The sequence below is a fragment of the Cyanistes caeruleus genome, chromosome Z (genome assembly GCF_971803275.1).
Source record: "Cyanistes caeruleus chromosome Z, bCyaCae1.hap1.1, whole genome shotgun sequence".
NCBI classification, from domain to species: domain Eukaryota; kingdom Metazoa; phylum Chordata; class Aves; order Passeriformes; family Paridae; genus Cyanistes; species Cyanistes caeruleus.
Genome location: NC_141732.1, coordinates 77904439 through 77927895, shown reverse-complemented (window position 1 = coordinate 77927895; position 23457 = coordinate 77904439). Strand labels below are relative to the sequence as shown.

Below are 23457 nucleotides of genomic sequence, written 5' to 3'. Positions count from 1 at the left end.
TTGAGGCATGACAAAATTCTGGTTGCCTCCTCTAGCTGGAAAAGGATGCAGAAGCATCACCCAAAAGACAGAGACCTGTATGATGCCTGTACCCAAGATTAGAAAACTGTTGTGGCTAGTTTTGTTTCAATGATATTGTAATAACTTATCTTTTAATTATTTTTTTTTGTCAATTATAAATTAAATCATGGTGGACATTTTAAAAGAGGGCTCCTAACTACCTGTCCCTTGCTTGTTCCAGTATATTCTGGACAGGAAGTTCTCTGACCAAGAAGAACCTAAATCTAGCATTGTGGTCTGTGGTTTTACACATTTCTTTACATCACTAAGCTCGGCTTACTGCACTGATTTCAAATAAATTCATGGTAACAATGATGGCCTTTAAATCTGGGATAACCCATAGAAGTAATGGAGCAACTTCTGTAGAGATGTCATTAACAGAGTTTTATCAAGAACTCATCGTGTTGTGGAGGCCTGTGGTGGGAGAATTCCACCCAAAAGAGCCAAGGGAGAGGTTCCAACAGCTCTGAAGGAAACCATCCAATGACTGTGCTGTCATCCATAGCATGAGAGAATGGTAAGGAATTGTAAAAAGAGTTTTGCATTTCACTGGTGACTGTCAGAAGTGCAAGCTCGCTGAGACAGAGGAAGAATTTATTCAATTTCATCATTTACTTGTTAATAATTCATTAGCTATGACAGCAGCAATTAAGCCCCAGACTAGCTTTTCCTGTTCTTTCATCTTTCAGCCTGCAAAGATGGACTTTGGCTAATCCATTCCTAGAGATCTTCTATCTAATTTTCATTTCTCTTTCCTCCTTTCATCCATTGCAGCCTTATTTCTACTCCCAATTACATTCAATTCTTCACAGCTTCCTTTCACAGCAATATACTATTATTGCTCTTCTGCTTTCTGCTGGGATCCTCCTTGCACCTTCCTGACATTATCACCCACTTCGTTGCAAGAAGCATGGCCCTTGCTCCATCATGCTCTTAATTGGCTTTTGACCTTCCCATAGCACTCTGCCCTGCCTGTTTCTAAGCCTGATCTCCTCCAGCTTTCATGTTATGCATTTCCTTCTCTTCAGCTGTTTTCCTTAAAATATTGCCTTCTTGGAATTCCTGCTTTTCAGCTTAATCAAGGCTATTTTTTTCTTTGTCTCTGTAGATGGCATCCATTCCACGTCTTCTTTTCAAAGCTAAAAGAGAACATTTTACTGTAATGAAATGCAGTGTGTTCACTGTGCTGCATTTTGGAAAATTTGTGTGATAGTCAGTCCTTAGGTCTCAGACTAAAACCAGTTAATTTAGCTTAATACACAGTATTGTCTCAGAAGAGGATAATGCAACATGTTGAAAGCATCAGTAAAACAAGGGAAATCATCAAGAGTGTAAAATATCTCTGAGTGTTTTTCTGAAACTCAGAAATAATACACGGCTATCTTGCACACCATTTGCTTTTTTTTCTTCTGTTTTTATTATTTACATGCAGACATGAAAGCTAATTTCATCTCTGCTGTGCTTTTTCCGTATCTCTTTATACCCAGATATACAAACAAGTTATAGTTTTTCCCTTGACTGGATCACACAGAAAACATCTTGGGTGCTATACCCAGCAATGACATGGAGATATATTTATTTATAACGGAGTTTTCTCTGACAGTGGGGAAAAAATAACACTTTCTCCTACTTCAAGCAAAACTGGACAATAACAGGTTCAGGAACTGCCTATTCTAATTTTCCAGGACAGGATCTTCCTGTCTGGGTATTTATACAGCAGCTACCACTGTGGTATCTAAACCCCCTATTGATTTATTAAAGTGCACTCATAAAGCACTCTCTATTTTTTTTTCCCTTTCTCTGTTATTTTATGTGGTGTTTTTGTGGGAAAGCGAGGTCAATGGAAGAATGTTTTACATTTTGTTCTGAAACTGCTGAGGTTTACAGCCACTGATGTGTTCCAGAAGCAACTCTCAAAATGTGCACCAGTAGCCAAAACACCTTTGTCTCCTTCTTTTGTGAGTTTCCTTCTGGAATTTTGTGAGGAGTGAAGCTTCCCTCTGCCATCTCTCTGATAACATGGATAAAGCACTACGACATTTTTTGGAAACTGAGGAGAAAATACTTGATTTCTTGTATTAAGTTTTCAGTGCCAGCTCAAATACAAGTTTACTTCCAGCTGTTGCTTGTTCAGGAGGTGGATTGCTGTGTTTTCTATCAGAATGTATTACATATACATATATACATATGCATGTACATGTACATGTACATATACACACATATATATATATATATATGTGTGTATTTAAAAAATATATATTTTTTAAGCTTAAGAGACACTTGTCTATTTCAGTCTGATGTAGCCACAAAGTCAGGAGGTGTTGGGCTGGGTAGGCAGGGGTGTCACTATTTGAAGATTCAGCCAGAGCTCACCAAATGAAGGGCAGTAGTAATGTGGCTGAGCCTGAGACATGACATTTTGGGTGCCCACAGAGCATGTAGGGAGTAGGTGGAAGTACCTTCTCTTTAGACATGTGAATAAAAGCAGAAAGCTTGAATGAAAGAAAGAATTGCACCTGCTTTACTGAGATCTAGCAAAAAAAAATTAAAAAAATAGCTGTTCTTCAATTGTTGAGTTGTTCTTTAACCATGAAGACAAAAGACTAAAAAAAAATGGAGTATATCTTGGGAATGGCAATATTTGAATGAGGTGATCCAGGGCTAAAACCTTCTTGTTTGCTTCTGGAGTTCTTGTCCATGATATGTCAGAATTTTCACTCTTCATGGGGAGGTTGGACAGAATGAGGCTCAAACCAGGTCCCAGAGGGAAGTGTACACAGTGGTAATCTCAAATGAAAAGGGCAAAGAGTAGTTAGAGGAAGGTGTGAGACATGGCCAAGTTGTGGTGTTGTATCATCTGAGGGAAGGCAGCAGAACCTCAGCTCTACTGTGCCACGTAGGGGGGCAGACAATGGAATTATGATGGATGGATGGATGGATGGATGGATGGAGGGATGGATGGAGGGATGGATGGAGGGATGGATGGATGGATGGATGGATGGATGGATGGATGGATGATGGATGATGGATGGATGGATGCAAGGATGGATGCAAGGATGGATGCAAGGATGGATGCAAGGATGGATGGATGGATGGATGGATGGATGGATGGATGCAAGGATGGATGCAAGGATGGATGGATGGATGGATGGATGGATGGAGGGATGGATGGAGGGATGGATGGAGGGATGGATGGATGGATGGATGGATGGATGGATGGATGGAGGGATGGATGGAGGGATGGATGGAGGGATGGATGGATGGATGGATGGATGGATGGATGGATGGATGATGGATGGATGGATGGATGGATGGATGGATGGATGGATGGATGGATGCAAGGATGGATGCAAGGATGGATGCAAGGATGGATGCAAGGATGGATGGATGGATGGATGGATGGATGGATGGATGGATGCAAGGATGGATGCAAGGATGGATGCAAGGATGGATGGATGGATGGATGCAAGGATGGATGCAAGGATGGATGCAAGGATGGATGGATGGATGGATGGATGGATGGAGGGATGGATGGATGGATGGATGGATGGATGGATGCAAGGATGCAAGGATGCAAGGATGGATGGATGGATGGATGGATGTCAAGTCTGATGCTTTTCAACACTGTTGCTAATCTTTAACTCCAAAGATCTGCAGTGAAATCCAGACCTTGCCTGGCTCTGCAATAAGGGATCTCTGTCCTTGATGTGCCATAAGAAAGGGAGATAGTTATCCATAACACAACTAGTTTCTGCAGTCATTCTTATCTGCCCTCAGAGCCCCCAGAGTCCTGGCTGACTCTGCCTCTCTGCCATGCTGGTAAGGATGGGACAGGATGAGGAATCTTTAGGGAAGGATTGTCACTACTGGGCAAAGCTGGTTACTATAGCATTGCAGGAGGGTTCTCAGCTATGTATGTGGACAAGGTAACACAAGAATTTTTTTGTAGAAAGAAGCAGGATTCAGGGCATCCAGAATGCATTTGCCTGAAACTTGTATACATAAAAACCAAAGCAAACTAGGGATACTTGATGTTAATAAATATTTTTGGGCATTCTAAAACAAATTCAAATTAAATTGGTACCTACAAAACCCAATGTGTTGCAAATTAAAACCTCTATAAGCAAAACCTATGCCAGTGCTTTTTTGGGTTTTTTTTGGAATTAGTATGTATTAAGTGCAGCCAGCACTGGTTCATCATTGTTCTGTGCTGATACTGGAACAGACATAAATATAATCAAATTCAGGTTTCTTTTTCTCTCTCCCCTTCATTTCCATTCTGACCAACGCATTTTAATTCAGTCCATATGAATGAAGTTCAGCCATTAATTTTATATAACCTGATCTGTGCCACAGAATAAATAATACAGCATTTGTTACCAAATTAGAACACTCTAACTGAAATAGATATGTGCATTTAGTAAAGCCAAGCCATAATTTGCTTGAACCAATATTAGTAAGGCAGCCAACATATGGGATTTTAAACCCAAAGTACATTTGTAGATGAGCTTTTATAATGCAAATGGATATATATTTTTCCAGAGCAGTGTATATTCAATAAAAACCACCAGCTTCCTGAATGTCAGCTGACACAGCAGTGGATAACATGCTATCTTTCTTCTTTTCAATTTCATCTTTATTGAACATCTTTCTATATTTGTTTAGTGTGATTTATTTTGTTTCTGATAGAAACACTTTCAAAAGCAGAATTCTTGCCTTTGATTCCAGGTTCATTCTACAGTTTCTCAGTAGCAGTCCAATGTTATAAATTAATCTGGAAGGGAAGGCAACTTTCCAATATATACCTGTAGTTATTTTTCAGTTCTCCCTGTCCTTGACATCTGTGTATTCTGAAATAGTCATGGAATGGAGCCACCCAAAGGAAAAAGCTTTTAGAAAAGAGGTGCTGAGACATTTCTACCTGGTTGGTCTGAATTTAGTAACTTATTTTGAGCACCGATCTGCACAAGAAAAACTGTTATTATATTGGTTGAATATACTAATCCAGAAAAGTGCATCTGTCACTCACATTTTCAGAGGCTGAAAAGAGAATGTATTCTTGCATCCCTTGCAGGTTCTGCTGCTAAATTAAAAAAAAAATTGAACTGTTTTGGTGTGGTTCACCAGCACCAGAAATCTGTAGCTCATACTAATTTTGGAGGAGGTGAGAAATAGTCAGTTAAAATAAACTGCATAATTGTGAGGCTGCATAGTGAAATTGCTTCCTAGCTCCAGGTGTGTTTCACTCTCACTCCTGGTGAGAATAAGCAGCCAGCCCTCCCTGCATACTGAGTCTGGAAAACCTGGTCAGACACACTGTGCTTCAGCAGACCTTTTGAGTTTCAGGTTTCTGGACGTATAATATCAGACTAAAATAAACACAAAGGGTTCACCACCAAAACCGTGGGCTGCTTGTGCTTCAAGACATTACCCAAAAGTTCAGTGGAGGAAAATGTGAACCCCCTAATTATCTAAACCAACCTTGGCTCTTCCCCCTCAGATTTTGATGTCTGGCACATGTTACAGCAGAAGTGGCTCATGGATAGAAGAGACCCAACTAAGCTGAGCAGCCAGAAATGTATTCCAGCTAAACTACATTACAGTTTTCCCTCACTTTTGAATGGTGTGAAGATTTAATTTCGTTTCTAGCATGTAAAACCTGCTGGTATCTCTCATTAATTTTGCTGCTCAGAAATTTTGAAGAGGATATTTAACTTCATTTTTACATAATAAAACTAAAAGTTTGGTGTGGGTGACGTTGGTGCAGTTGCAAGATTATTGCCTCACTTTGCAGAGCTTGTTTGGAGGTAACTTCTGCTTTGACAGTAAATAAATCAGTACAATTATACAAACAGAAAGGTGAGGACAGACTCTTTTGCAACAGGACAAGGGGTAGTGATTTTAACCCAAAGGAGAGTAGAGTTAGGTCAGATTTTTACAATGAGGGTGGTTAAACACTGGCAGAGGTTGCCCAGAGCGGTAGTGGATGTCTCATCCCCAGAAACATGAAAGGCATTTTTGACAGGGCTCTGAACAACCTGATCTTGTTAAAAATGTCCCTGTTCATTGCAGGGGGACTGAATGATCTTTAAAGCCCCTTTCAATCTCACCTGTGAGTCCATTATTCTATGGAACTCCATCACCAATCTCTTCATCCATGTTCTTAAAGGATGTTTATATGCTGTTCTACCACATGAATTTTCTCATCTCAACAATTGTTTTTACCCAAAACAACTATGTACTTAGGGTACTGAGAGCTTTAATTACAGCCATCAAAAGCTTAAACTGAGCACTGAACTGGAAACAACACAGAAGATCACTCCTTTATCTTTCATCTGCTCCTCATGGAAACCAGGCCAGTTACCAAACCATATGTTTGAATTGATGATCATCTAACCTACTTTCACATTTCTGTTCTGCCAGTGTCTGCATCTAAACTTAAATGTCTTAATTAAAGACACTTTATATATACATTTATATATAATCTATAATCTATAACCTATAATCTATAACCTATAATCTATACTCTATAATATGTAATATGTAATATGTAATATGTAATATATAAATAAAATATTAAATTCTTACTGTAATCAGTGCAGGCAGTCAATATGGATAATATGGCTTACAGATGCAGAATCACAGGACTTCCCTCAATGCAGGTGATTTTATCTTCTTTTAGGATGAGAAGGAGTCACATTTTCTTGACCATGAAGCTTCTGTGTCACAGTGCTACTGGTAAACGAGACAAGCAAAGCAGGACAACTAGAATACTTGGTTGGAAAGATTAGGGTGAAATCCAGACCTCATGGAAGATTCAGGTGAAATTCATGCGGATTTCAGCTCCCAGACACTCTTTATTTCTCGGGAAGCATCAGTTTTCTGACTGTTCTTGCTTAACAATGCTACACTGACACTGCTGGGACTATGCCAGAATCCTCACATGAGAGTTTGGCCCTGAATTACCCATTTATGACACAAGGACAAGCAGTAATAATGCAGACCCACATTAAAGAAGGACGTTTGTTTCTTATGAAATCAGTTAACAGACACAAAACCCACTTGAAATTAATAGAACCTAATTGAAAGTAATGGAGAATTACCTGAAAATGTAGCTCAAGATGAAATTAATTGAAGGTAATTGATAATGACTGGAATTAATAAAAAATTGAAACAAATTAGGCTTAATTGAAATTTATTGAAAATGAATTAAACTCAATAACTCAAAACCTATTAAATTTAATAGAATCTAATTCATATTAAATGTATGCAATGTTTAATAGTAACATAACATTCTTAAAAGGGATTTTTATTGGATGTTTTACTTGTATAGTACTTTTCTAATATAAGAGTAAGAATAAATTTTAATGGAAAAAAAATGATGCAGAGCATAGAAACTTCAGACTCTTTTTGGAATAGTATGGGAATAGTGTGTAATACTGATAACAAAAGTTCCTGACAGGATTTAGTAGGATTAAAATAAAGTCTTATGGATTTTATCTCATGGTTGAGACTTTTATTAGAGTTTAATGAGAACATTCTACCCATTAAGATGTTGGCTTTGATTTGATAAATAACTTTTTGACCAGATATGGAATCCAGCATCTGTCCTCCTTGTGAGTGCACTGTGAGAACTCTTATTTGTTTTCTTTAATGATGGAACATTTTAATTCTTATGAGCTTGCTTACAGATTTCCTTCTGTTATATCACCAGCATTTTTTGCCAACTATTTCCATGTCCCTCAATGTTTGTCAGCTGAAAGAACTAAATACTTTCTCACATAAACCTATTAATATAGATACAGTCATCTTAGTGTTTGAATTATACTCTTTGTGATGTGTGTTCTTGCAGTAACTTTCAGGTAGCCGAAGGAAAATATGATTTTTTTTTTTTACTGAATTGGCACAGAGATTCCATTATTTCAAGAATGCAAAAGACAAAGGAAACAGAAAAAAATGGGAAAAAGAAATGCAAAAAACAACAACAAAAAAAATGACCAAAACCAGAACATAATGTACGCTGAGTATATCTCAAACTAATAAAAATACTTGAGGTATTTCTAAAGGTTTTATTTCTAATTAGGACATAACATATAAGTGTACATGAAAGACCAATACCTCCCAGGAAAGCTGGAAAAGCTGATATTGTTTTTGAAAAATGAACATATATCCCTGTTATAGTTAAAAAAAAGAAGGAAAAAATATAAAAAAATACTGAGAGATATTTTATAAACATTTATAAATGCTTAACAGAGGCCTGGAAGGGTATCAGCGGTGGGAAACAAATCCAGATTTCCTATTTTCACCTGTGCACATCCCTACTGCTCATACATATCTGCCAGTGTGCTGGAAAAGTCAGGCAAAAACAGCAGAAGTCCTTTACTTCATTCATCTTTCTTTGTGGCATGTAAACTCATGAAGTTCAACCCTAGTTTTAGGAGGCAAGCAAGCTGGGATTCAACTGAAAGACTAGGATGCAAAAAGGGTGAATATAGGTTTTCACAAACATGCTTCTGGCATCATTCCCACTGTAACCATTGTAGATCTAGTCAGTACAGCTCACTAAATGAAGGTGATTGTCTTCTTTACATCAGGATGGCTAAATCTGCACCCACTGAACTTCTTGGGGCTTGGTTCTGTCCTACACATAGCGCTGACTGCCACTGAAAACGTGCTGGGCTCCAAGCTCCCCCTGGCACACATCACCCAGGATCTACAGGGTACTTCTGGTCATTTGGAGATTACTCAAGATGCCTTAGGAATCTCAAAGAGTGTTTAGTTTTTGTGCCAAAGCTGCTGACTCATGTCCCTGTCCTCAATGACAATGCACTCACTGAGGCCACACGTAGTTATCTACATGCCAATCTCTAAATTTATGTACTTTAACCAACAGGTTGAATCATACCACTAGCTGAACATGGTCATTAGAATCAGATTAGAGAGTACTCTGTGTGCTCCAGAAAGAATTTTGTTTTGGGAAATATGTTTGTTTATGCTAAAGTGTAGGGATGTTTTCTGACAAGGACAAATTTAAAAAAAAAAAAAAGGAAAAAGTTGGGAGTCCTGGGGAAGAAAAGATGGGGCATAAAAAAAGGAACAAACTAAAATTGGAGACAGAAGAATAAAGAAAAGAAGATAGAAGGAATGAGGGCTGGATTAAGTCTACAATTGCCATCCTGTCTGCACAAAACAGGTTTCATGTATTCTCAGACAAATTTCCAAGAATTTGCTGTGACATCTCTAGTTGGTTGTGCATTGTGCTAGCAATAGCTAGGTCTTAAGGCTAGCAGGAACCAGGCAGAACTGCCTCCACCTTAAAGCTCCCAAAGCATAAATAGCTTTAGTAGCAGTTGTCAGGGGAGTTCTGATGGGAAACAAAGCACATTGTGAAGCTGTGGAGAGTACCGTGAAATGCACCTCAGGAATGAAACCTGAAACTAAAATCCATCTATTCCCATTTGTCACTGTGAGTAAGTTAATGGCCTGCTCTGCCCTATGCAGTATAGGAGACAAAGCTTCTTTGATTTACTGATTATTTGGGTAATGTTTGAGTCACATGCACTGCTAGGTAACACTATGCATTCTCCCTGCCCCCTACAGCCTATTTACTGACTTCTGGCTTCCTGCTGAGACATGATTTTATTTGATTAAGCACTTCAGTTTAATTGTAAAATGGAAACAGCAACATAAGACATGTAATCCCTTTGAGCCAAAAAAAAAACACCAAGTAACTTTTGGGTGGGAAAGGGCACATAAATTTATTTCCATGTCCTGTGTTCAACTAGAAGCATGTGGGATGGTAGAGGAAAGGAAAATAAATCGAGTCCTTTGAGTATTTAAGTTGGTCTGTGTAACCTCTTGCAGCGCTGCACTGCCTTCCCACACCACAGTCTCTATTTATCTTCTGATCTGCTCCTCCTGGAAAGAGTTTGGGAACATCATCTTGTTAATTCCCACCAACAGATGTTGGATCCTCTCTCAACATATGTAGAAGTTGCCTATCTTGTTGCCCATCAGATAAGTCACAAGCTTAATTTTTTTTTTTGGCTTTCCATGAAATTAACAACGTCTTAGAAGCAGTGAATGGAGAATAATGGAATGGACCTCTGAGTATAACACACACCAGAGATCTGGCTAATTAGAATTTTCACAAAAGTAAGCACAATTAGCTTAAAAAAAATAAACAAGATTCTGCTGACAAAAAGGGTTTTTTTGTCCCCTCTTGCATTCTGTGAAAAAAAAGAAAATAAAACTTAGTTTTATTGGATCACAGAATCACAGGTTTGAGCTGGAAGGGACCTTAAAGTTCATCTCATTCCAACACCTTGCCGTGGGAAGGGACAGCTTCCACTATCCCAGGTTGCTCCAAGCCATTCCAAAGTGACCAACCTGCCCTCAGGAATGGGACAGCCACAGCCTCTCTGGGCAGCCTGTGCCAGATCCAGTGACTACACTCACAGCCAAGAATTTCTTCCAAATACCTCCTGTAAACCAGCCCTCCCTCAAGACCACTCCCTCTTGTGCTGTCCCTGCAGGCCTTGTCCCCAGTCCCTGGGCAGCTCTCCTGGAGCCCCTTTAGGCCCTGCCAGGGGCTCTCAGCTCTCCCTGGAGCCTGAATACTTGTGCAGGGGAGCAGCCCCAGCTCTCCCAGGCTGCCTCCAGAGCAGGGGGTGCTCCAGCCCTCAGAGCAACTTTTTGATTTCCTCTGGACTTGCTCCACCAGCTCCACGTCCTTCTGTTTATGGGGGCCCCAGAATTGGAGGCAGCTCTGGAGATGGGAGTCTCACAAGAATGGAACAGGGGAGCAGAATCCTCTCCCTTTAACTGCTTCCCATACTCCTGGGGGTGCAGCTCAGGACATGGTTGGTTTCTAGGATTCCATTAACATACCCATAAGTACATTTGGGAGGAGGCAGAAACCTTGATGTAAGAATCAGGATTGTGCTAAATCAGCTAGAAACACATATGCAAGAGTTTTGTGACCAGTAAAAGCATGTTGCATATTTAATGTGTTTCTGAGTCCAGTCTGATTATTTACCAAATGGCTTTGATTGGCCAAGGAGATTTCCGAGGAGATGGGTCAACTTCTGTGATTAGCTCTGCTCATTCAAAATTGCTGTTTAGATATTCTGAACTGTCACATTGCATCCTAGCATGAAAATACACTTTTGCCCTTTCCCATAAATCTTGAATTACATTATAAGACAGCTGAACATTATTCAGTATCGGCTTCTTCCTCCTTGTTCTTCTTTTCCTTGTATTTATTTATTTATATCTGGATAATAACTTCCTTGGGGGCATTGTATAGGCAAGACATGTATTTTGACCTCCTCCTTTCCCCAGGAGTGCAATTGCCTTGTGGTAATTATAAGATGTCGTCTGTTATTATGAAGGTGCCTTATTGCTCAAACACATCAGGGATATCTGATAATGTAATTACTTCACCTTATAAAGCTGTTATAAATCATGCATGGGGAACACTTTTTTTCATATTAAAGCTGTCTGAAGAATTATCACACTGCATGGAATGGGGATATCACGGTATGGCTAGCACTGTGTTTTGTAGGCCCGTGGTAGGCAATGGCAGTATTAAAATATATGACATGAAAAATTAAAGAAAACACATTCAGAAAGCATGGCTTCTTTGTAAAGCTTTAGGAGAACAGGTTATCTTATAAGTGGGCATATTCCAACTTGTGCTTTCTGAGGCATGAATAACTGCTGCACATTTGTGTTTTTCTTTTTTCTTTTTCCTTGACTTTTCTCCTTCCTCCTCTAACTTCCCAGCTTCCCTGAGTGCAGTATAATTGTTATAAAAGCAAATCAATAAGCACTTGAAACATTGGCCATTATACAAAGAATTGTGCTTCTATTGGCCATCACTTTAATAACATCTAATGATTATTTCTCCCTCTTTCAGCTTCTGAGGTTTCCTGGCACTTTATTGATTAGAGCCCATGACAGAGTTCAGATTATAATTAAAAATCATCAATGAGCAAACAGAATGCAGTTCTACTTAGCAATCAACAGAACAGATAATCACTAGGTAAGGTGATGTGACCACAAAATATTTCCAATAGATCCAGGTAGAGAATAATTGAAAGTCACTTGATGGGTCACAATTCAGTAGGGCTTCACTGAATCTCAGATAAAGGCTTTTGTATCCTAAGTAAATATAAAGTGTTAAATAGGTAAGTATCCTAAGTAAACGGGTAGCTCTAAATCAAACTCTCTCACAGCAGGAGTTCTTGACTGGTAAAATCACAGAATGGTTTGGGTAAAAAGGTACCTTAAAAGTCATCCCATCCCACCCTCTGCCATGGGCAGGATCACCTTCCACTATCCCAGCCTGCTCCAAACCCTGTCCAACCTGGCCTTGGACAATTTTAGGTACGGAGCAGCCACAGCAGCTCTGGGGAACCTGTGCCAGAACCCTCAGAGTAAAGATTTTTTTTTTTTTCTAAAATTTAAGCTATATATCTCGTCTTTCAATTTAACCCCTTTAGTCCTTGTCCTGCCACTACAGCTCCTGATGAAGGATCCCTGTCCAGCTTCCCTGTAGGCCCCCTTCAGACACTGGAAGGTGCTGTGAGGTCTCCACGTTCCTGCTCTTCTCCAGGCTGAACAGCCCCAGTTTCCTCATCCTGTCTTCACAGAGGAGGTGCTCCCACCCTCTTATCAAATTCTCCACCACCTCAGCAGGGTTTTCTCCAACAATTCCATTCTGTTGGGGGTACCAGGTCTGAAAATGATATTCCAGGTGGGGTCTCAGAGGAGCAAAATGGGAAAATCATCTTGTACCGGCTGTCCACACTCCTTTGGATGCAACCCAGGACACATTTGGCTTTTTGGGCTCTGAGTGCACACAGCTGGCTCATGGGTTTTTCATCACCCATTATCCACAAGTTTTCCTCTGTAAGCCTGTGCTCAATAAACTGTTATCATGGTAGACCAAGTTTTGAGTTTTTTGGCTTGAGGGTGGCATTATACTCCTCCAGCATTTGGTAAAAAAGTGCAAGACTAGATCTCTTAATGTGTGAGGAAAGGATATAAAGCACTGAAACCAGGGAGAGAATCTCCTTTGGATGCTCCTGGCAGTGTGTGCATGGTTTTGGAGGCCTGACCTTGAGGGCAGCCCAGCATTCAGTTATTATCTGTACCCAGCTGCATGTTACAGAAGCAGGAGCTGTTTTCAGGAAGGGGCAAAGTGAATTATCTGCTATGACATTCTCCTGTGGAGCTAGGATCAAGTAAGGGGAAACCAGGAAGAAAACTTACAAGCCCATGGTTGAATAGGGAAGACAAGAATAAGTATCAGCTCAAGTACTTGGATTTGGAACATAAATACCTCAGAAAGGTTCTGACCAAATTCAGCTACAAATTTAGTTGTTAAACTGATATTTACACCACTAAGTATATGGAAGCAATCTAATTTAATGAGAAGGAGTAGGTAAATAATCTAGAGACTTGAACTCTTTCACACCTGCTGCTTTATGATTTTTTTTCTCTACCCATTACCATTTTCCATAATAAGTACACACATCTGAAAGTTAAATCCTGAATATCACAATGTGTACTAGATCTCTTACACAGAAAAGTTATTTTTCTTACCTATATTTCAAGGTCTGCATTTTAAGAAGCCCTAAGAGTTATCCTCCCTTCTATCCAGCATTCCATACAAAGTGATTCATAAGGTGTTGGAATTGCTGAATGTCTTCAGCTTTGTCATAATATACCAAAAATCTCACCTGTAATTCCTTCCAATTGTTAAACTTGCATCAAGATTGTTAAACAAACACGAGGGAAGATAATGCTTTTAATTTTATGGCCTGTCTATGGTACTCCCTGTCCTATCCAGCACAGAGGATGCTCTAGGTAAATCTGTGTAATGGGGCTAAGGAAATCCCATCTTTCTCACAATACTTCCAACCCCTCTGAGAAATCATGTTGGGTGCCTTTATGTGAATTACTCTTCAAACCAGTCACTTTGCTGTTGGTCTGCTTTGTGCTTCATCTTAAAAACTGAACAAGATGTTTTCTTAAAAGGTAGGACAGCTACCTTTTATCGTGAGGAAATGAAATATACGTGATCCACTGTCAGTCTTCATATATCCTTTTTTGAGTTTGCATGAATTATTTACACACTTGTTTTCAGGCACATTAAAAGAAGTCAGTAGCCCAATTTTAACCTACTTTATCCTTCCTGTTTACTATGCATTGCCTGGAATCAGTGGCTTGATAACATTTTTAACATCCTTTTTTATTTCTGCCTTTGGTGTGTCCAACGTGGAGTGCCACAGCCAGGAGCCATCCTGCGCCATCCTCTCACCAGCAGAGCCTCCCTGACCTTCTAGGAGCCTCTATGTGGTCAAACTGTGAAAGCTTACTCTCCATCATTATCCTGATCATCAATAAATGGATGAAAAATGTCCATGTAATGGACCTCACAGCAGGATACTTAGACCTTTTAATTGCTACTTGTATATAAAAAAGTGCATTTAGTGTCTCTTTTCTCAGTTTCTGCATCTTTTTTTTTTTTTTTTTTTTTTTTCCTGGCTTAGACTGATTAACACAGAATTAGGTACGAAGAACAATTTTTCTCTTTTCTACAGCAGCCTTCTGGAAGTGCTTCACTGAGGAATTTCTAGTCCTGGTTACTGGTGTGTGTGCACATCTGGGCTTGAAATCTGCCTTTAGGGCACTCTTCTTTGTCCTGGCACATGCTAAAAAGAGAAACGTGCAAAACCTGCTTCTCAAATGGTTGCTGCACTCTGCTGGTCGTCCTTGATGTGCCACAGAAAGCTTGTGTTTATTTGGAAAGTAAGGCAATAAGGATTTGTGTGCAAATGCAAAGGTAGGAATAAACAGCACCTGTCCTTCCCTAAATATATTATCATGAAACATTCAGTTTCAATTGAAAATTTGCTTGTGAGGGTGTGGGGCTGAATCTGTGAGTGCATCTGGTAAGGCTTATACTTCCAGTCCCATGGGGATAGTAGAAGGGGGGCCCCAGTAAGCAGTGCTTCAGACAGAGCATCCCACTTTCATCCATTCAAGATGAAATCACAAGCAGTGTCAGGAGAGGAGCACTCTATACATGACCATTTGGGGTAGCTGATCACGAAATCACAGAATGGGCAAGCTGGAAGGGATATCAGCGAGTCATCTGATCCAGCAGGATCATCCCAGAGCACAGGGCACAAGACTGTGTCCAGAAAGGTCTGGAATATCCACAGTGAAGGAGACTCCACAACCTGTCTGGACAATCTGCTCTGTGCTCAGTCATTTTACAGGACAGAAGTTGTTCTTCATGTTCAGGGGGAACTTCTGGACATAATTTTCCACCATTGCCTCCTCTCCTATTGCTGGGCAACACGGAGAAGGGAAGTCATCAGAATGATATCACAGGAGAATGATATCACAGCCTCCCTGTTTATGTATCAGAAAAGAGAGAAACCCTGAAAGAGCAGAAAACAGGGAACGAAACCCAGCATTCAACCTCTCTTTTCTTTTACCAGAATAAATTCTAGCTTAACATCTCCCGCAATAGACACCCCCACATTTCTTCAGGCAATATTTGGGTGTTTGGAAAATTCTGTTCTTAGTTGAATCCATATCCTCTCTCTTACATTACAGATGAAGCCAGGAAGTACCAGTTGCACACACATCATTGTGCTTTTTTTTTTTTTCTTTTTTCTTTCTTTTTTGTTAGAATGTGTGTTGAGAGAAAAAAGTTTGAGCATAATGGGTTAGCAGTTGGTTTTCCTCAACAGACTTCAAAATTCTGAGCAGATTTAAAGCTGTACCACTGAATTATCCCTTATCAATATTGTGTCGCCTTGCACAGTGATGGTAAACAGCTGTGGGCCACTGTCTACACTGCTGGCTTTTCTAAAAGGGGGATTTTTCATCTATGTGTTCTTCCTGTGCTCTGAGAAGGTCAGATGTCATCCTGGTCCAGTCCAAAACAAGAGCAAGGCTGCACTAGTCCTGCAGTAAAACTGAAGTGATGAAAAAAGCTAGAGAGACACCAAGAAGGACAGTTGATTGCTGATATCTTACATCATTATCTAGGGACTAGCTTTGTGTTCGTATTTCCATTCCCAAAGTTCTGCTGCACACACTCCAGAATAGTATTTTTTCTCTTTTTATCTAGAAACAGTGTTTTTCCTGTTCCAGGCCAGACCAGATGATGTTATTATTCATGTCTGTTTTGCTAAGACTGAGAATGGTCTTTATGAGACAGAGCACAAAGCTGTAACTGTAAAGCCATAGGAGACATACAAAATATTGCTAAATGCAAGTGCCATGTGTAACCCTTTGGGCTGCCATACACCTCAAGAGATGCTTGCTGCAAATAGACATAGTCCTGTGCTTGCAGAGTTTTCACTTGAGGACAAGTCTAGGGGATTCTTAAGTGTGGCCATTGGTGTAAAGCAGCTTTATTTACTCTTTTAACAATATAACACACTTCCTTTGCATGTATGTTCTCACTGATGATTCCAGAATGCTTCTGAAGTGAGGCATTGATATCACTTGTTGACACACTCGTAAAATTACACAATCATAGAAAGGTTTGGGTTGGAAGGCTCCTCTAAAGGTTATCTACTCCATCCTCCACTGAGCAGGGACATCTTCAACATTGGTTCTCATGTGTCATGCCCAGGCTCTGATCAGTTTGTTCTCTTGTGGGTTGCTGTAAGTCAGCATCATGATCCTTCCCAGATGAGTCTTATCCCTCTGAAGGAGTGAAGATTTGCACTATTACCTGTGTTGTTCAATAAATGTTCATAAGAGTGGCAATATATTTTAAAAACCCAATCAGTAGCTGAAAATCAAGGACAAAAAGAGTACGCAGAGAAAGGAGCCAGGACAGAGTTTATTGTACAAGTTTAGTGCTGAGAATGTGTTGGTGGCCTGCCTAGCCTGGGCTCAGCAGGACTCAGCAAGACTTTCCTCACACAAAATTCTGTGTGGCAAGAAACAAGAATGGCAAGAACATCCTGACCACATGGCTTAGTTAAAAAATCTGCACTGCACCTTCTTTAGAGTCTCTTTCTCTGTTCTTATTTTCTGGATGGTGGAAAGGATTGAAGATCTACAACACAAGCATGTTGTCACTACAAATACCAAGTGTTATTAGCTATGAGTCTAACTCTGAACTCCCATGTTTGAAAGTCTGAGCTCTTTTGCTTTGTTTTTGTTTGTTTGGGTGGGGTTTTTTTGGTTTTTTTTTTTTTTTGTGGTTTTTGTTTGTTTGTTTTTTATTTATTTTCTCCCTATCTTTGACATATCTACGTCCTTGTGCAAATTCGGTGGAGAACATAAAATACATTTGAAACCCAGGATTCATCCAACTGGAAACCAGCAGGACTGCAACTCATGTGAGATCTGGGAGATCCTATTTTCCAGAAAACAGACAAATATTCAGCAGAACAAAGCACATTTTTCCTATCAAAGTAAGGTAGCTTAGTCTATATGCCCGTGTGTGTATGTCACTTGAAATTATAGGTGAGCCAAATTACCCATAAATTATCTGTCTGGTCAGTGAACCACAGGGACTGGCATTTCCCAGATGCCATGAACATTTTTCTATTCACTTCACTTTCATTTTATTTAAAAAAAAAAACTACTTGACATTTAAAATTACTGAGATTATTGCAGATAAAAAAAATATACACTCAGATGTGAAGTCTTGTGCCTATTCTTGCTATTCGTATTAGCCTGTAAAGGACGTGTTCTGATTGATATAAACTCTTATGACACACAGGAAAAACAAGGTATTAGAAATTGAACAAGGTGCAGTGTTGCTGATTGTTCACCAATTACTCTAATATATCAAGCAAGCACGTCTTCTTGATATAATACTTTTAAGCCTGATATAATTCTGCTGATATCCGTGTGAAATTTTTTATTTCCATGGCTGTTGGATCAGACCTTAATGAAATTGTAAAAGCTCCCCATTTGTTTAAGATATGCTCAGAAGCAAATCAAAGCAAGAGGCTTCCCTAAACCCTTTACAAAAGGCCTTAAAAGCAGCACAGATGAAGTCAAAACTCTGCACAGCCACTTCCCTTTGTGGTCTCTAATAATAATATATTTGTGAATAATCCGTAATTAAATGAGAAGAGCATAACATTAATTATTTCACTAGATTGTTAATCAGCAGGGTATTCTATGCCCCCCTCTTCCTAGTAGCTAACCTGTCAGGGTCTAATAATTGTTGCCATGAACGGGGTTGGGTTAAGGTCCCCAAGGAATGCCAATTCTCTTGTTCCATTAGTGAGAGCACATATAGATCATTTTCAGTACTAATCTAGGGCTAAAATCAATTATGTCTCTTGTATTTAAAAATTAAATTGACTCACCATGGGAGTAGGATAAAGGGAAAAAATACATTCCTCCTATTATGTGTAATTACAATTGTAAAACATTTTCCTTCGAAATGTAATTGCTGCCTATAGAGACTAAAGCTGGAGAGCTTAAACTGTTTAGCTGACACATTCAGTTGTCTTTCAGGTTTTTCCTTTGGATTATTTAACATGCTGAAACAGTCTTATAGACTTCTTGACTTTTAAAGGCTCTCAGAAACAGCTCAGGGTTTAAGAAAAACAAAAATAAGACTGTACCATGAATTAATTCTGCCATCTTATTAAAAATGTGATAAGAGTAGTTTTTTCTTGTATATATTCTTACTCTTTCAGGAAGAAAAATGCCCACAGCCTGAGTTTCCATTTTCCCAAATGCTGCATTGCTTGCTGCCTATATCTGGCTTTTCTTTTCATTATTGTGTTCTTTTGAGGCCTTCAAGAGTAGTTAATCAAAGCTATGCAATATGTATAACCTGCCACTCAGGGACAAGGCTTTGAAGGTCACCAGAGAGTGTTCCATTGCTCCTCTCCTGTGCTGGGCAGGAGCACAGTGAAGATCTACAGGATGGACATGTAAGGTGCTGCTCAGATACTCCAGTCTGGGGTCAGGCTGCAGTCCTACAACTTTTACAATCCTACCAATTTTAGATTTTCTGCAGTCTGTCTTGCTTGCCATTAGTAACTGGTCTGTGCATCCACCAGCTAAATATGCTGCAGAATAAGTTCTTTGTAGCATAAGGAACTGCTGATGAGGAAACTTGTCTTCCTGTTTACAAATATAGATAGATCTCTGAAAGAATCTTGAGTAGCAACAGTACAGAAATAACCTATATCCCTCACCATGCTAATCACGTCCTGATCTTATAAAAGATTTGCACAATACCTGCACCTTCCCTAAACCAGATGAAAACCAAGAATATGCTTTTGACGAGGTACCCCTATCTTCACGGACAATTTTCAAGCTCCCATTGTTTTTTGCCAGCTTTAGAACCCCTAGACCAGAAGGATGAATGGTTTTCAGGAGTATACTCAACAAATGTGTGTGTTTTACATTTTGTTTCTTATTGTATTATTCATCAGGCCTTGTTTTATGCATATTATGGATATGAATGGCTTTCTATGCAGTTGCAAGGATGATGCTTTCTGGACAGCTTATTATTCATGTAGTTTATTAGCCATGTTTAAAAGTAACCTCTGACCTGTGGATTCTATAACGATTGATTAGTCATTTATTAAGACATCTAACAATCCATTATTCATCTTCCATAAATTATTTATAAATGTGTTTCTTATTTGATGCATGACTGCTATATTTAGAGTGCATAAATAAGTCAGGAAAAGCTAACTCCTGCAGTGTCCTAACATTGATAAAGATTGTATCAATAACCAAGTATCAATCCAATGGTAATTTTTGTTCAAATTAATATTTAGTATTAAAACAATAAAAATTCCACCTCTGTCCCTTGCAGGCCAAACAGACAACTTAATTTAAAGTGTTTTTTACAAATATAGAAGTGCATCTTTTCTATCACCCTGGGTGGAAATAAACACTAACCTTTGATTTGTGTGAAATTAATTCTCTGTTTTCCAGACACTGGCAAATTTTATTTCTTCACAATTTTTCTACACAGACATGGCAAGGTATTTACATTTTTCGTAGCTGTGTGAAAAGGGGGAACTGAATCACAATCATGCTGAAAATCCATGGGTGGTTTGACTTCAATCTGGTTTAATAAACTCAATTTTTTGAGGCTCATGAAGGATTAATGAATGTGAGATGGAAATGGTTGTGCTGGTGGGAAGCAAACAAACTTCTGGGCATTCATCTAATTTTTGTTCTGTCTTGTCCTGTCTTACCTTATTCTGATTCATCATGTAGTGCCTGCCTCAACTGACTTTATGTATTTTTCTGAGTTTTATCCACACCGTGTCAGGTAAAAAAATCTGGTAGTTTTTTTGTTAATTTCTGTTTGATAAAAGTATGCCTATTTCCATGTCCCTTTTCAGAGCAGAGTTAGTTAAAAATCCAAGAAGCAGTCTTTGCACTTGAAGAAAAAGTTGATTGGTACTGTTTTTTCTCAGGTCAGTATTTTTATTTTAACTATTTATTCAATTGAGGAAAGAGGTTGTGACCACTGCTCTTCCATAACATGGGACAAACCTTGAGAGATCCCAAAAGTAAAGATCAGAGCATTGACCTGCAAGTACATTTTGTGACAAGCCCACACCGAGAGTTGTGATCTAAATGGAACAGCTCAAAAAACTTGAGACAACTGGACCCAGTGCAATAACTTATTTCACCTTAGAATGAATTTACAAGAGGTATGAAGTGATTGGACAATGGGGAAATGGCTTCAAACAGACAGCAGGTTTAGACTGGATATCAGGAAGGAATTCTTCCCTGTGAGCGTGGTGAGGCCCTGGCTCTGGTTTCCCACAGAAGCTGTCCCATCCCTGGAAGTGTTCCAGGCCAGGTTGAGCAGGACTTGGAGCAACCTGGGATAGTGGAAGGTGTCCCTAAGCATGGCAGAGGGGTGGAATTAGATGGCTTCAAAGGTACCTTCCAACCCAAGCCTTTCTCTGATTTTATGAAACATTATTCTGAATTTTTTACAACAGCAAAGTGACAAAGGTCTTTCAGAGCCCAGGAGAAATCAGAAAGCATCATCATTGCTTGAAAAAAATCTACATTTTACACCAGGTAGATATTATAAGGCACAAAAGAGCTGCATTTTGTACTACATTCTTTTGCTGACTGTGCCCATTAATGAGATACAACTTCTTAAAAATCAGGAGGAACAGAGAAAAGCCCGAATATGAAAAGGCAGTGAAAAGAAAGGTATCCTCTCTTCCTTCACCCAGAGGTGGCTAGTCTGTTTGAAGTCTGACCCAGCTGGGCTTGCAAGACAATGGGGAATATTTCACTGCCTCCACATCCTCTGCAGATAATCATCACTCTCCATTACTGTCAATATGCAGGTGCCAAAATAGATATTACGCAAATATAAGCTTTAGAAGTGCAGGCAGACAGACAGCAAGAATACGACACTCTAAGTCAGCAGGAAGCCATTTTAGAACTTGCACAGTTTAAACAATTATTTTAAATCCCTTCTCGCTGCAACCAGTGAATAGAATAATGAAAGTGAAAGCATGAGTGTACCTGGGTGTCTTTCATGGATTACTTCCTTTCGCTCAGCCTCACCACAGAAATAAGAAGCAACATGTTCCAGTGACATCTGACTCCTTCGCTACCTGTAAATGCTTCCTCAGACAATGCGTTATTGTGCTTGTAACATCTTCCCTGTGGTTCCCACAGCAGCTTCAAAAACACTGCGGTTTGTTGACAAAACAAATGAGCCTGAGACACTGTGATGAAGGACACTCTTCCCCAGAGTTTTCATCCAGAAAGGATCACTGCAGTAGCCATAGACAAGCTGTTTAAAGGAGAGGCAAGATAAGAAAGCTGGGCAATTTGATCGGCCGTACACGGGGGCTCAGAATCTTATTTGACTGAAAAATATCTAATTGACCTTGAAGCTGAAACAACTTGTCAGGGGATGTGTTGCTTCAATTGCTCTCTGTCAGCTCCTCAGCTAGCTGTTTCTTCCTTTCAGATTCCATCTAAAAAGCCCCCAGGCTGGTGGAAGTGTGATAGCACTGGGCCAGGGTGAGAAGGACTTCATATTCAGACAGGAGAAAAATGTATTCACAGTATTTGCTTTAATTTTTTGCATTACCTTTTATGCAAAATCTAGTGACAGCTACTGAAACAAAAGATATGCAAAATCTGAAAAGGAAGATAAAAAGAAATCTCAAAAGAAATGCATTGGCAAAAGGTGGTCAGGCCTATCATGCATGCATTTAAATGAATAAGCAATTAAGACAAATACATTTATGATTATGAAACAATGCACAAAGCTAGGGGTAAGTTCAGTTAACCCTGCGACAGAAGCTGAGGCGTTTTTTACAATACAGTATACTGCTGTGTGCATTATCTTGATTTAATGAGATTTTTGTGAGTTTGTGTGTATATGACTGCTGGGTACTTCAGGTGTCTCCTTCCATCCTGGCAAAAGTAGGGATATTCATATATCACTTCTGTGGTCTGAGCAGACCACTGGCTTTAGCAGTCTGGAGCCCTTCTTACCCTGGCCCAAGATTTTAACACAGGAAACTCAAAAATTTCCAAGATGTTCTCTTCCATGGCATTTTTATCTTCACTGATACAACTCTTATTTTAATTTTTTTTTTTTTCCTGAAATTACGTATGGAGCTTCCTGCCAGAGATGTCATGTATACATCATTTCTTCTTCCTCGGCAGTGGTCTCAGGAAGACTGAGGAAGAATGTGTGACTGCTATCAGCAGCACCCCTAGGATATCTTCTCTAGACTAAACAACCTGAATCCTTTCAATCCCTATGCTTAGGTCATTTTTCCAGACCCCCTCTGACCTCCCTCCCTCCCTAATTATGTTTTCTGAATACCCAGGCCATGCTTTTCTTGAAGTGATATGTTCAAAACTGCTCAAGAACCTGCAGAAGATATCCTATCAATATTAATATGGTTTAATTTTGATCATTACAAAGTAGCCTTATGACATAAAGAATTAGTTAATCTACTGCAGAGAAGTTTCTTTTTCCTGCCCCTAAACCAAGGAAGCATTTCTTTCAACAGTAGAAATTAGTTTAACTTGAAGCAAAAAAAAAATCAAGCCCATGCACTAAAGTATTTCTTCAAATGTACTTAAAGTTTTAAATGGTGTAACCTCAGAGTAAATTGTCAGATTTCCCCTAGTGAGAGTATGAAGAATGCAGTGGACCTAGATAGCCAACTTTTAAATGCTTGAACAGATGTAAAGTGAGATTTACATTTAGCCACTGTTTCTGTGGTTTTTCAGTGATGTTGCAGAGCAGTAGAAAATATCTGGATGTTTCCGTGTACCAAAACAAATTTTCTTCCTTATCCCCCATCATTTGGTTTTGCCTGATATTTTTGCAAGCAACTCAGAGAGACAAAACTCATATTT

The 23457-nt window shown here is 39.3% G+C and overlaps 1 long non-coding RNA gene across 1 annotated transcript in view; it reads right to left on the bottom strand.

Moving 5' to 3' along the window:
• Positions 1–21711, bottom strand: part of LOC111941163 (uncharacterized) — a 31249-nt gene extending 9538 nt beyond the window's left edge. Inside the window, exons 1-2 of the long non-coding RNA XR_002869877.2 lie at positions 21592–21711; positions 6649–6792 (exon numbers count right to left, since the gene is read on the bottom strand). This is a non-coding gene — a long non-coding RNA (uncharacterized LOC111941163). The remainder of the gene's footprint in view (positions 1–6648; positions 6793–21591) is intronic.
• Between the last annotated feature and the right edge of the window lie 1746 nt (positions 21712–23457).